Here is a 7,500-nt window from a genome sequence, read left to right on the forward strand (position 1 = left end):
ATGTTCAGCCTGTGTTGCCCTGTAAATTGGTCTGCAGGTTACTAGCTATGGCCTCCAGCCCGGCGGGAGGCCCAGATGCTATGGAAATGAAGCCTGCTATTATTAAAAGTAAAAAGCCACAACGCTGGTGGCCACCACGCCCGCTGTGGCTGCAGCTGCTAAGAGTGATAGAGGTACGAATGAGAATACTAGGATTTTGCAAGGACTAAAGAGTGCAAGAGAGAAAGCGAATGTAAAAGAAGCAAGTGTGCAGTGTAAAAAGTGAATGTAAAAATGGCATAGAGGAGAGTGACCCCCTGCTGGTGGAAGTGAGGAAAAGCAAAAGCCTACAGCACCTGGTATTCCCAGACGGTCTCCCATCCAAGTACTAACCAGGCCCGACCCTGCTTAGCTTCCAAGATCAGACGAGATCGGGCGTGTTCAGGGTGGTGTGGCCGTAGGCAAAGACAAGCCTCTCACTTACTCCTCTTCTACTTTGCAGCCTGGCTGACGGCAGCTCTTTGCACTACTCCACGCTAGGCCTTTTTCTTCACTTTTTGCCTTCTCTTAAGGGAACTTCATATTCCAGCAGGAGCAGTGCAAGGGCTGGGGGCGGCCCTTATACCCACAGGTGTGGTTCAGCAACCAGTCACAGGCCGCAGCCGCCCTCTTTCAAAAGGGCTGGGCGCAGGGTCTGCGCAGGGCTAAGAAACCATCCCGGGGGTGAAAGAAAGAGCAAGCTGGGCCGGAGCCCGTTGTCCAGGAGTCGGCTAAGGAAGAAGGTGAGATGGTTGCCCGTGCCTGGAAGCGAAGCTGCTTTTCAGTCGGCTTCTCTTTTCCTAGGGCGCGTTGCCTGCAAAGATGTTCAGCCTGTGTTGCCCTGTAAATTGGTCTGCAGGTTACTAGCTATGGCTTCCAGCCCGGCGGGAGGCCCAGATGCTATGGAAATGAAGCCTGCTATTATTAAAAGTAAAAAGCCACAACGCTGGTGGCCACCACGCCCGCTGCAGCTGCAGCTGCTAAGAGTGATAGCGATACGAATGAGAATACTAGGATTTTGCAAGGACTAAAGAGTGCAAGAGAGAAAGCGAATGTAAAAGAAGCAAGTGTGCAGTGTAAAAAGTGAATGTAAAAATGGCATAGAGGAGAGTGACCCCCTGCTGGTGGAAGTGAGGAAAAGCAAAAGCCTACAGCACCTGGTATTCCCAGGCGGTCTCCCATCCAAGTACTAACCAGGTCCGACCCTGCTTAGCTTCCGAGATCAGACGAGATCGGGTATGTTCAGGGTGGTGTGGCCGTAGGCAGAGATAGGCCTCTCACTTACTCCTCTTCTACTTTGCAGTCTGGCTGCCAGCAGCTCTTTGCACTACTCCACGCTAGGCCTTTTTCTTCACTTTTTGCCTTCTCTTAAGGGAACTTCATATTCCAGCAGGAGCAGTGCAAGGGCTGGGGGCGGCCCTTATACCCACAGGTGTGGTTCAGCAACCAGTCACAGGCCGCAGCCGCCCTCTTTCAAAAGGGCTGGGCGCAGGGTCTGCGCAGGGCTAAGAAACCATCCCGGGGGTGAAAGAAAGAGCAAGCTGGGCCGGAGCCCGTTGTCCAGGAGTCGGCTAAGGAAGAAGGTGAGATGGTTGCCCGTGCCTGGAAGCGAAGCTGCTTTTCAGTCGGCTTCTCTTTTCCTAGGGCGCGTTGCCTGCAAAGATGTTCAGCCTGTGTTGCCCTGTAAATTGGTCTGCAGGTTACTAGCTATGGCCTCCAGCCCGGCGGGAGGCCCAGATGCTATGGAAATGAAGCCTGCTATTATTAAAAGTAAAAAGCCACAACGCTGGTGGCCACCATGCCCGCTGCGGCTGCAGCTGCTAAGAGTGATAGCGGTACGAATGAGAATACTAGGATTTTGCAAGGACTAAAGAGTGCAAGAGAGAAAGCGAATGTAAAAGAAGCAAGTGTGCAGTGTAAAAAGTGAATGTAAAAATGGCATAGAGGAGAGTGACCCCCTGCTGGTGGAAGTGAGGAAAAGCAAAAGCCTACAGCACCTGGTATTCCCAGGCGGTCTCCCATCCAAGTACTAACCAGGCCCGACCCTGCTTAGCTTCCGAGATCAGACGAGATCGGGCATGTTCAGGGTGGTGTGGCTGTAGGCAGAGACAAGCCTCTCACTTACTCCTCTTCTACTTTGCAGTCTGGCTGCCGGCAGCTCTTTGCACTACTCCACGCTAGGCCTTTTTCTTCACTTTTTGCCTTCTCTTAAGGGAACTTCATATTCCAGCAGGAGCAGTGCAAGGGCTGGGGGCGGCCCTTATACCCACAGGTGTGGTTCAGCAACCAGTCACAGGCCGCAGCCGCCCTCTTTCAAAAGGGCTGGGCGCAGGGTCTGCGCAGGGCTAAGAAACCATCCCGGGGGTGAAAGAAAGAGCAAGCTGGCCGGAGCCCGTTGTCCAGGAGTCGGGCTAAGGAAGAAGGTGAGATGGTTGCCCGTGCCTGAAGCGAAGCTGCTTTTCAGTCGGCTTCTCTTTTCCTAGGGCGCGTTTGCCTGCAAAGATGTTCAGCCTGTGTTGCCCTGTAAATTGGTCTGCAGGTTACTAGCTATGGCCTCCAGCCCGGCGGGAGGCCCAGATGCTATGGAAATGAAGCCTGCTATTATTAAAAGTAAAAAGCCACAACGCTGGTGGCCACCACGCCCTCTGCGGCTGCAGCTGCTAAGAATGATAGCGGTACGAATGAGAATACTAGGATTTTGCAAGGACTAAAGAGTGCAAGAGAGAAAGCGAATGTAAAAGAAGCAAGTGTGCAGTGTAAAAAGTGAATGTAAAAATGGCATAGAGGAGAGTGACCCCCTGCTGGTGGAAGTGAGGAAAAGCAAAAGCCTACAGCACCTGGTATTCCCAGGCGGTCTCCCATCCAAGTACTAACCAGGCCCAACCCTGCTTAGCTTCCAAGATCAGACGAGATATGGCGTGTTCAGGGTGGTGTGGCCGTATGCAGAGACAGGCCTCTCACTTACTCCTCTTCTACTTTGCAACCTGGCTGCCGGCAGCTCTTTGCACTACACCACGCTAGGCCTTTTTCTTCACTTTTTGCCTTCTCTTAAGGGAACTTCATATTCCAGCAGGAGCAGTGCAAGGGCTGGGGGCGGCCCTTATACCCACAGGTGTGGTTCAGCAACCAGTCACAGGCCGCAGCGCCCTCTTTCAAAAGGGCTGGGCGCAGGGTCTGCGCAGGGCTAAGAAACCATCCCGGGGGTGAAAGAAAGAGCAAGCTGGGCCGGAGCCCGTTGTCCAGGAGTCGGCTAAGGAAGAAGGTGAGATGGTTGCCCGTGCCTGGAAGCGAAGCTGCTTTTCAGTCGGCTTCTCTTTTCCTAGGGCGCGTTGCCTGCAAAGATGTTCAGCCTGTGTTGCCCTGTAAATTGGTCTGCAGGTTACTAGCTATGGCTTCCAGCCCGGCGGGAGCCCAGATGCTATGGAAATGAAGCCTGCTATTATTAAAAGTAAAAAGCCACAACGCTGGTGGCCACCACGCCCGCTGCAGCTGCAGCTGCTAAGAGTGATAGCGATACGAATGAGAATACTAGGATTTTGCAAGGACTAAAGAGTGCAAGAGAGAAAGCGAATGTAAAAGAAGCAAGTGTGCAGTGTAAAAAGTGAATGTAAAAATGGCATAGAGGAGAGTGACCCCCTGCTGGTGAAAGTGAGGAAAAGCAAAAGCCTACAGCACCTGGTATTCCCAGGCGGTCTCCCATCAAAGTACTAACCAGGCCCGACCCTGCTTAACTTACGAGATCAGGCATGTTCAGGGTGGTGTGGCCGTAGCAGAGACAGGCCTCTCACTTACTCCTCTTCTACTTTGCAGCCTGGCTGCCGGCAGCTTTTTGCACTACTCCACGCTAGGCCTTTTTCTTCACTTTTTGCCTTCTCTTAAGGGAACTTCATATTCCAGCAGGAGCAGTGCAAGGACTGGGGGCGGCCCTTATACCCACAGGTGTGGTTCAGCAACCAGTCACAGGCCGCAGCCGCCCTCTTTCAAAAGGGCTGGGCGCAGGGTCTAACGCAGGGCTAAGAAACCACCCCGGGGGTGAAAGAAAGAGCAAGCTGGGCCGGAGCCCGTTGTCCAGGAGTCGGCTAAGGAAGAAGGTGAGATGGTTGCCCGTGCCAGGAAGCGAAGCTGCTTTTCAGTCGGCTTCTCTTTTCCTAGGGCGCGTTGCCTGCAAAGATGTTCAGCCTGTGTTGCCCTGTAAATTGGTCTGCAGGTTACTAGCATCTGGCCTCCAGCCGGCGGGAGGCCCAGATGCTATGGAAATGAAGCCTGCTATTATTAAAAGTAAAAAGCCACAACGCTGGTGGCCACCATGCCCGCTGCGGCTGCAGCTGCTAAGAGTGATAGCGGTACGAATGAGAATACTAGGATTTTGCAAGGACTAAAGAGTGCAAGAGAGAAAGCGAATGTAAAAGAAGCAAGTGTGCAGTGTAAAAAGTGAATGTAAAAATGGCATAGAGGAGAGTGACCCCCCTGCTGGTGGAAGTGAGGAAAAGCAAAAGCCTACAGCACCTGGTATTCCCAGGCGGTCTCCCATCCAAGTACTAACCAGGCCCGACCCTGCTTAGCTTCCGAGATCAGACAAGATCGGGTATGTTCAGGGTGGTGTGGCGTAGGCAGAGACAGGCCTTTCACTTACTCCTCTTCTACTTTGCAGTCTGGCTGCCAGCAGCTCTTTGCACTACTCCACGCTAGGCCTTTTTCTTCACTTTTTGCCTTCTCTTAAGGGAACTTCATATTCCAGCAGGAGCAGTGCAAGGGCTGGGGGCGGCCCTTATATCCACAGGGTGTGGTTCAGCAACCAGTCACAGGCCGCAGCCGCCCTCTTTCAAAAGGGCTGGGCGCAGGGTCTGCGCAGGGCTAAGAAACCATCCCGGGGGTGAAAGAAAGAGCAAGCTGGGCCGGAGCCCGTTGTCCAGGAGTCGGCTAAGGAAGAAGGTGAGATGGTTGCCCGTGCCTGGAAGCGAAGCTGCTTTTTCAGTCGGCTTCTCTTTTCCTAGGGCGCGTTGCCTGCAAAGATGTTCAGCCTGTGTTGCCTGTAAATTGGTCTGCAGGTTACTAGCTATGGCCTCCAGCCCGGCGGGAGGCCCAGATGCTATGGAAATGAAGCCTGCTATTATTAAAAGTAAAAAGCCACAACGCTGGTGGCCACCATGCCCGCTGCGGCTGCAGCTGCTAAGAGTGATAGCGGTACGAATGAGAATACTAGGATTTTGCAAGGACTAAAGAGTGCAAGAGAGAAAGCGAATGTAAAAGAAGCAAGTGTGCAGTGTAAAAAGTGAATGTAAAAATGGCATAGAGGAGAGTGACCCCCTGCTGGTGGAAGTGAGGAAAAGCAAAAGCCTACAGCACCTGGTATTCCCAGGCGGTCTCCCATCCAAGTACTAACCAGGCCCGACCCTGCTTAGCTTCCGAGATCAGACGAGATCGGGGCATGTTCAGGGTGGTGTGGCTGTAGGCAGAGACAAGCCTCTCACTTACTCCTCTTCTACTTTGCAGTCTGGCTGCCGGCAGCTCTTTGCACTACTCCACGCTAGGCCTTTTTCTTCACTTTTTGCTTCTCTTAAGGGAACTTCATATTCCAGCAGGAGCAGTGCAAGGGCTGGGGGCGGCCCTTATACCCACAGGTGTGGTTCAGCAACCAGTCACAGCCGCAGCCGCCCTCTTTCAAAAGGGCTGGGCGCAGGGTCTGCGCAGGGCTAAGAAACCATCCCGGGGGTGAAAGAAAGAGCAAGCTGGGCCGGAGCCCGTTGTCCAGGAGTCGGCTAAGGAAGAAGGTGAGATGGTTGCCCGTGCCTGGAAGCGAAGCTGCTTTTTCAGTCGGCTTCTCTTTTCCTAGGGCGCGTTGCCTGCAAAGATGTTCAGCCTGTGTTGCCCTGTAAATTGGTCTGCAGGTTACTAGCTATGGCTTCCAGCCCGGCGGGAGGCCCAGATGCTATGGAAATGAAGCCTGCTATTATTAAAAGTAAAAAGCCACAACGCTGGTGGCCACCACGCCCGCTGCAGCTGCAGCTGCTAAGAGTGATAGCGATACGAATGAGAATACTAGGATTTTGCAAGGACTAAAGAGTGCAAGAGAGAAAGCGAATGTAAAAGAAGCAAGTGTGCAGTGTAAAAAGTGAATGTAAAAATGGCATAGAGGAGAGTGACCCCCTGCTGGTGGAAGTGAGGAAAAGCAAAAGCCTACAGCACCTGGTATTCCCAGGCGGTCTCCCATCCAAGTACTAACCAGGCCCGACCCTGCTTAGCTTCCGAGATCAGACAAGATCGGGTATGTTCAGGGTGGTGTGGCCGTAGGCAGAGACAGGCCTTTCACTTACTCCTCTTCTACTTTGCAGTCTGGCTGCCAGCAGCTCTTTGCACTACTCCACGCTAGGCCTTTTTCCTCACTTTTTGCCTTCTCTTAAGGGAACTTCATATTCCAGCAGGAGCAGTGCAAGGGCTGGGGGCGGCCCTTATACCCACAGGTGTGGTTCAGCAACCAGTCACAGGCCGCAGCCGCCCTCTTTCAAAAGGGCTGGGCGCAGGGTCTGCGCAGGGCTAAGAAACCATCCCGGGGGTGAAAGAAAGAGCAAGCTGGGCCGGAGCCCGTTGTCCAGGAGTCGGCTAAGGAAGAAGGTGAGATGGTTGCCCGTGCCTGGAAGCGAAGCTGCTTTTCAGTCGGCTTCTCTTTTCCTAGGGCGCGTTGCCTGCAAAGATGTTCAGCCTGTGTTGCCCTGTAAATTGGTCTGCAGGTTACTAGCTATGGCTTCCAGCCCGGCGGGAGGCCCAGATGCTATGGAAATGAAGCCTGCTATTATTAAAAGTAAAAAGCCACAACGCTGGTGGCCACCACGCCCGCTGCAGCTGCAGCTGCTAAGAGTGATAGCGATACGAATGAGAATACTAGGATTTTGCAAGGACTAAAGAGTGCAAGAGAGAAAGCGAATGTAAAAGAAGCAAGTGTGCAGTGTAAAAAGTGAATGTAAAAATGGCATAGAGGAGAGTGACCCCCTGCTGGTGGAAGTGAGGAAAAGCAAAAGCCTACAGCACCTGGTATTCCCAGGCGGTCTCCCATCAAAGTACTAACCAGGCCCGACCCTGCTTAACTTACGAGATCAGGCATGTTCAGGGTGGTGTGGCCGTAGGCAGAGACAGGCCTCTCACTTACTCCTCTTCTACTTTGCAGCCTGGCTGCCGGCAGCTTTTTGCACTACTCCACGCTAGGCCTTTTTCTTCACTTTTTGCCTTCTCTTAAGGGAACTTCATATTCCAGCAGGAGCAGTGCAAGGACTGGGGGCGGCCCTTATACCCACAGGTGTGGTTCAGCAACCAGTCACAGGCCGCAGCCGCCCTCTTTCAAAAGGGCTGGGCGCAGGGTCTACGCAGGGCTAAGAAACCACCCCGGGGGTGAAAGAAAGAGCAAGCTGGGCCGGAGCCCGTTGTCCAGGAGTCGGCTAAGGAAGAAGGTGAGATGGTTGCCCGTGCCAGGAAGCGAAGCTGCTTTTC

The 7,500-nt window shown here is 53.3% G+C and overlaps 7 non-coding genes and 2 pseudogenes across 7 annotated transcripts; all 9 read right to left on the reverse strand.

Moving 5' to 3' along the window:
* Positions 1–323: 323 nt before the first annotated feature.
* On the reverse strand, positions 324–442 carry LOC142188519 (5S ribosomal RNA). The gene has a single exon (XR_012712962.1). It is a non-coding gene; the product is annotated as a 5S ribosomal RNA (ribosomal RNA).
* Positions 443–1,163: 721 nt separating this feature from the next.
* On the reverse strand, positions 1,164–1,282 carry LOC142188506 (5S ribosomal RNA). Its single transcript, XR_012712950.1, has one exon. It is a non-coding gene; the product is annotated as a 5S ribosomal RNA (ribosomal RNA).
* A 721-nt stretch (positions 1,283–2,003) lies between these two features.
* Positions 2,004–2,122, reverse strand: LOC142188504 (5S ribosomal RNA). Its single transcript, XR_012712948.1, has one exon. It is a non-coding gene; the product is annotated as a 5S ribosomal RNA (ribosomal RNA).
* A 721-nt stretch (positions 2,123–2,843) lies between these two features.
* Positions 2,844–2,962, reverse strand: LOC142188450 (5S ribosomal RNA). The gene has a single exon (XR_012712931.1). It is a non-coding gene; the product is annotated as a 5S ribosomal RNA (ribosomal RNA).
* A 719-nt stretch (positions 2,963–3,681) lies between these two features.
* LOC142188500 (5S ribosomal RNA) lies at positions 3,682–3,790 on the reverse strand (annotated as a pseudogene).
* Positions 3,791–4,512: 722 nt separating this feature from the next.
* On the reverse strand, positions 4,513–4,630 carry LOC142188451 (5S ribosomal RNA). The gene has a single exon (XR_012712932.1). It is a non-coding gene; the product is annotated as a 5S ribosomal RNA (ribosomal RNA).
* A 722-nt stretch (positions 4,631–5,352) lies between these two features.
* Positions 5,353–5,472, reverse strand: LOC142188538 (5S ribosomal RNA). Its single transcript, XR_012712979.1, has one exon. It is a non-coding gene; the product is annotated as a 5S ribosomal RNA (ribosomal RNA).
* Positions 5,473–6,192: 720 nt separating this feature from the next.
* LOC142188516 (5S ribosomal RNA) lies at positions 6,193–6,311 on the reverse strand. Its single transcript, XR_012712959.1, has one exon. It is a non-coding gene; the product is annotated as a 5S ribosomal RNA (ribosomal RNA).
* Positions 6,312–7,032: 721 nt separating this feature from the next.
* Positions 7,033–7,141, reverse strand: LOC142188481 (5S ribosomal RNA; annotated as a pseudogene).
* Between the last annotated feature and the right edge of the window lie 359 nt (positions 7,142–7,500).

This window comes from Leptodactylus fuscus, unplaced genomic scaffold, assembly GCF_031893055.1.
Source record: "Leptodactylus fuscus isolate aLepFus1 unplaced genomic scaffold, aLepFus1.hap2 HAP2_SCAFFOLD_473, whole genome shotgun sequence".
Taxonomy (NCBI): domain Eukaryota; kingdom Metazoa; phylum Chordata; class Amphibia; order Anura; family Leptodactylidae; genus Leptodactylus; species Leptodactylus fuscus.